The sequence below is a fragment of the Lepisosteus platostomus genome, chromosome 5, assembly GCF_059453375.1.
Source record: "Lepisosteus platostomus isolate fLepPlt1 chromosome 5, fLepPlt1.hap1, whole genome shotgun sequence".
Classification (NCBI taxonomy): domain Eukaryota; kingdom Metazoa; phylum Chordata; class Actinopteri; order Semionotiformes; family Lepisosteidae; genus Lepisosteus; species Lepisosteus platostomus.
Window position 1 is genome coordinate 45,183,336 of NC_142615.1, and position 6,023 is coordinate 45,189,358.

The 6,023-nt window shown below is 43.4% G+C and overlaps 1 non-coding gene across 1 annotated transcript; it reads left to right on the forward strand.

The window, feature by feature from the left end:
• The first annotated feature begins 286 nt into the window (after positions 1-286).
• trnai-uau (transfer RNA isoleucine (anticodon UAU)) lies at positions 287-380 on the forward strand. The gene is made up of 2 exons: positions 287-324; positions 345-380. It is a non-coding gene; the product is annotated as a tRNA-Ile (tRNA).
• The last annotated feature ends 5,643 nt before the right edge of the window (positions 381-6,023 follow it).

Here is a 6,023-nt window from a genome sequence, read left to right on the forward strand (position 1 = left end):
ATTTGTGAAACGAAAATACAAACTGGACAGTTTCAGACACATGAAGACTCATAAATGTCACTACAAATGAGAAATTTGTAGTGTAAATCCGCCGGGCTGATTTACGTGTCTGACCATCTCTCTCCTCCCTCTTCGGCAGTGAGCACTATTTTTTCATTTTCTTCCCTTGTAGTTTCCTCGCTCTTTTACTGTCCCTTTCTCCCACGGAGAGACGGAAAACATGCCGAAATCGTTTTCACCCTGTGTTTGTGCAACGTCAGTGTGTGAAGGGAAAGTAATCTATGTGGCTCCAGTGGCGCAATCGATCAGCGCACGGCACTTATACAGCAGTGCACAGCGGAGTCATGCCGAGGTTGTGAGTTCGAGCCTCACCTGGAGCAGTGTAGCCTGTCTTCAGCTACCGAAAGCAACCGTCCACTTTAGATACTGTTACTTATAGGTCGCCCTTAACACCTTATCTAACGGGATTGTAGCCTGTTAGGTGTTTGCTGGAGATCCAGTCTAAATTAACATCAAAGGAACAGGTAAAGGTTTATTCCACGTCACACCCGAAGAAGGGTCCACGTTGTGTTTCCTTCTCCTTTCAGCATGGAATAAACCTATACTTTTTCCTTTGCAGCTGACGCAGGTCACTACTTAAATTCCCATCAGCTGTGGACCCCCAGCTGATCTCTACACAGACAGATGAGAGATATCTCATCTTCTTAGATGAGAGGTCTACTGGGACTAAGGGAGCACGATGGTGTACCGAAGACTTGAAAAAGCTCTCGCATTAGATTCTGTTTTTGTTGTTTCCCAGATTTGTTTTTAATGTTCTTTTTGTTTTGAAGTTGTTCCTTTAAGTATTTTTTTATTTTATTTTCTGTAGTCGTTAGACTACTACAGTGATTTACCTAGGTTCCCGGAAGGCTTCTCGCATCGTGGTTGTTGTGTTTTTGGGTTACAAGTATTTTTTTTCTATTGATAGGACCCCACGCATTACTGTGGGACTAGTTAACTGAAGTTCTTACATTGTACCTGAAATTACCACATAAACTACTACTCTGTTTTTCTTTTTTTTAAATAAAGGCACAAATGATGTTTTTTTTTCTTGCAGCTGATTGGCAATGACCCTACAACGGGTCATTGCAACGAACGTGGCTGCTGAAATTTGTCAGCAGCTCCATACTAAACCTGTTCTCAATTGCAACAAACCTAAAATAACATATGCTGCCCATTAGATGTTACCGATGTAGGAGACTAACTTAAACCACCTCTTCACAGGGTTTATGTAGTTCAGTAGAGGAACAGTCGATCGCATTTGAACTGTTCTGAATGTAGTGGAAATAATATAGTCACAAAGTAACGAACATACGCACCACTCGCTTGAAATATTTACTGTAGCTAAAATTGTTTTCTAGACACCACAACTATTCACAATGAATTTGATGAATACATGTCTTTATTAATAAAAGTGTAATTTATTAATAATTAAGATTAATGTATATCTTTATTAGTAGCTGTATTACCGGTAATGCATGTACAGTCCTTAATATGGGATAGTGAACTTTCAGGTATCCTTTGGAGGTAAGAAAACTGAAATGAAGGAAATACATATTTAAAGGGGGTGTAAGTCTTAAATGTGTTCTGTTACATCTGGGTGTTAACTGAATAGATTGTATTACTTATTGTGATTTGACACATGTCTCTCTCAGGAGACAGCAGAAAAATTGGGGAATTTGCAGGTACAGAAAATAACTTGAACTGAACAGGCAAATGTAAGGTTATGTTAAAGAAAAATAAACTTTGTCACCTTTTTCAACATGATTATTTAAGACAGTTTATCGGAACCGTATCTCTCCTCGATTCTGTGACTGTGGTCCAACAGTAACGGTGGTGAAACAAGCAGAATGTGCGGAAAGAATTGGAGACGTAACGGGAGACTCATCCAGTCGATAGAAGGGTTGTGTACGCTGAGAAGTGTAGTTTAAAAGCTTAACGAGCCAGGGAGGAGTCAAACCTGCAATCTTCTGAGCCAAAGTCAAACACATTATCCATTGCACCACTGGCTCTGATACCCTAAAGCCACCACTGTGAGCTTTGTGCTGCTATTAGTAATACTGTAGCACTCCGGTGTTCACAACAGCCCCCCACCACCAGGAACTCAAACCCAGGCCTCCTGCATCACTCAACAGGGACCTAGCCTGTTGAGCTAAAGAGCAATCTCCCTTCAGTCCTGCGGCTGTGGCCCTGCTATTACAGGGAAGGGCAGTGACATCACCGCTCTGGTAAGCCGGCTCTTACACACTCAATGGTGGCCGTATGCGTTACACTCTCCCCCGCTTAACTCACCAACCTCAGCAAAGGGCTATCCCATCCCACTGCTGACACCAATGTAACGCTCCAGGGTTCACATGGGCATCCTCGCCACTGCCACATCAGGTCAGTCCCCCACCGTCAGGGACTCAAACCCAGGCTTCTGGCATCACTCAACAGGGACCCAGCCTGTTGAACTAAAGGGAGACCGTCCTTAAGCTCAAGCGGTTGGGTCCCTGTTGAGCTATGGTGGCGGTCGCAGGTTTGAGTCCCCGACGTTGGGGGGCTGACTTAAGTGGCAATGGCAAGGGTGCCCACCTGAACCCCCAACCATTACAATACTATACATCGCTCCAGTCCAAATTTTCTCAATTAGATTCACGTGTTTTCTACTTGTATTTAGCTACTAGGTCTTTCGTTTGGTCTGTTTTAAAAATAGCATCTCAAACGATTTTATGTGTCATGCTGAAATTCACACACAGGGGATGTCACATGAAAGACAATCACAGATAAGATGTTGCATTTAAAAAGAAATCCAGAGTGGCAGTAGAAAACAAAGCCTTATACACGAGATGCAAGTGCTCTACCACTGAACTAAACTGACAGGCACTTTTGCCTGCAGCTCTTTAATTGAGTTAGGGAGAGTGAAGGGTCTACACAGTGTACAATTTAAAGGTCGAAGCAAGACAATCTGATGCGAGGAGAATTCACAAAACAAGCCTCTGCTTTATCGTTTACTGAGCATTCAATGAACGTCTAAGTGAAAGACATATTCACTATTTTCACTTTTTGTTTAAAGAACACTTTTATCACGTTCTGCACTCCCGGTGTTTAACGGTGTTCTTTTCTACACTCCTGATTTGAGGATCCCCAGCTAAAATATTTTTTAAATACAACAAAATTCCGATATATTGAATAGTATTTATGTTTACATTTATATTCACTCGTGCCAGAAGCTTGTGTTCTCTGCATATATCAGGATGTGGAAAGAGGCCCAATCACATCTGGAGTAGATAGTATTTAGGTCAAAGCTAATTCAAAGTGCATCTCTGGGTGTATTTGAATTACCTACGTGTTTGACTGAAGGACAAGCTCACGGTGCCATAAAAATTGACACTCGTCATCTTTTCTTCTACATTCACAGGTTTTAAGCTAAAGACAAAAAATTTTTTTGTCGTTTTCATGCCAGCTGGCACTAATTATTCTGCACTGACAGGGTAGATTAGTATTTTATCTATCGCAATATGTGTGGAATTTGTTTTTAAAAAAGTTGTTCCAGAAATGAACACTTCCATTAAAGTTAAGGCAGACACCTGTTGCTGTCCACAACGACCAACTCTGCATGGCAAGAGAGGAAGAAAAGCACTGTGGTGATTTGAACCCAGAAACTTATTTACTAGACATGCACGTTAACCAGCTAAGCCTCAGCACCAACAGAGCACTATCCTTTTACAGCCTCTTAGACACACCGCTCTGAGATACCTGCGTTCTGTGTGCGCTGAGCCTGCTCGCTGAGCAAGTGATGAGAAATGGCTTTTATCTGGTAATTTCAAGTCCAAGGAGCTCAATATGCTTTTTATGTTTGACATCTTCAAGGAAAATGGTGAAATCGCAGGTGGAAGAGGAAAATGATCCTTGAGTAGAGGAAAGACGACCATCTTGAGCACTAACTCATGTCAGGAGGCTAACTTCTGGGATGAGGTGGTGGAGTGGTAAGGCGATGGACTACTAATCCATTGTGCTCTGCACATGTGGGTGTGAATCCCATCCTTGTGAAATTCAGCGGTTGACAGATGTGCCTTTTTAAACTGGGTGTGCTTTTGTTTCGTCTTTCGCTCCTGTACTACAGCAGTAATATTTCTAGATGTGCATGAACATGGTATAGTAGGCTGACGGCAGGAAAACATGGCCCACAAGCAGTGACAGTATCAGAGGTGTCTGCAGTGTGTTGGTTTGTGAGCACTAATAAAATAACTTGCCGTGGAAGCACGTGTGCCTGCATTAATACAGCTCCATTGAGCAGAAAAAGCAACACAAACACCGACTTGTCAACAGGAAGTTTCCGTAGCTGAAAACACAGCCATTGTGCTCCAGGTGAAGCTTGTGTCGCAGGATGTGGGTCATTGAGGCAGTCACGGGCTGGGATTGATTGGGTTATGTTGATTTGTGTTACAGGGTGTGGGTCATTGAGGCAGTAACAGGCTGTGATTGATTAGGTTATGTTGATTTCCAGGATGGTGTCAATGTTGCCTCTCACTCAAGGGGGTGACTGCAGTTGTCCCAATTATTACAGGAACAGTCAGTAAAAACAGTCAAACCCAAGTCGTTCAGGGAGCAATTAGGTATCGAGACTTGGAGGTGTGAGGAGTCGCTGAGCCAGTTTTAGCCAGACCAAGGGGTGAACTGATAAGGTTCCATGACACCTAGCTCAGCACTCCCACACCCCTCAAACAACACAAGCTTCCTCCTGGAAAAATACTGGGCAGACCTGATTCTGACAGGGACACTGGAAACCCCCCTGAAAGGGATTGGCTAAGGAGAGGGATAAAAAAGACCTGAGACAGAACAGAGGGGGCTCCCGATTCCCACTGGATCCTGGAGACGACACAGGCAGCACAAGGGAAGCTGCAGAGTGCAAGACCCCGGAGGAACTCTGCAGAGACTTCTAATACCTGGAGGCAAGGATCTACTGGTTCAGTAACTGACGACAACGAGAGACATTGGCATTGGAACAGAGGTACTGTACAGAGACTTTTAACACCTGAAGGTGAGGAACAAGGAAACTGGCACAGTTAGCCGATTCAAACTGAGAGGAATGTAATATAGTCACAGAGGATTTCTATTGTTACCTGAACAGAGACTGGGGAAATAGGACTGGGCGATACCCCTCTCCTCAAAGTGGGCCATCAGAGACTACAGGTACTAAGTAGAGACGATCGAGTAACCTCTCTTATGTATTTTACAGGAAAGACTGCTGCCCCTCTGTATTCATTATGACCCTGGGAAGGACCTTTTGCTGCTGTGAATTCTGTTTTCGTTGTGTTTTTGGGTGACAGTGAATGTGAATGTAGTTGGAAAATAAAAAGGGCACTTATACAATACAAATGCTTGTCGCTGGTCTGTGTGTGCATTGGTGATTCTGGGAGACAAACAGAGCCTGTGGTAATGTAGAGGGGCCCTAGCACCCCGTTTGTATTGCTAGGTGGTGTAGATGTACACGAAGCAGGAACATCCCTCGCCCTTGGGTTCACCTTACTGTGACACCTTCTTCAACTATGTTTTTTGAGTGCACTGCAAATGATCTTAGTATCGAAATGCCGTCCCACATAACCGATCCAAACAAGCTGCTTTACAGAGGAGCACTGCCGGAGCTTATCGTTGGCAAACTGAAGACCAGGCCGACCTCTTCTGTGACTCTTGAACACTAAATCTCAAGGTTGTGAATTCAAGCTCCACGCTGGCGGGAAATTCCGTAGGTAATGATCACATTTTCTTGCATGCTAATCAAAAGAAATATTAAGAAACTTTTCCCGATACCAGTTTTTTAGAAAAGTAAAGGCACACGGCACATGTGTGCCACATCACGTCCGAGTTTAGTGACAACTACCTCAGAGATTGTAAGCTGGGTAGTTTCAGATTAGATCACTTTTTTTTTATCAAAGGTTCAAGCAAACCTGAATACTTTTGCAAGTGACATTTCAGAATCCTAGTCAAATCCAGTACGATTG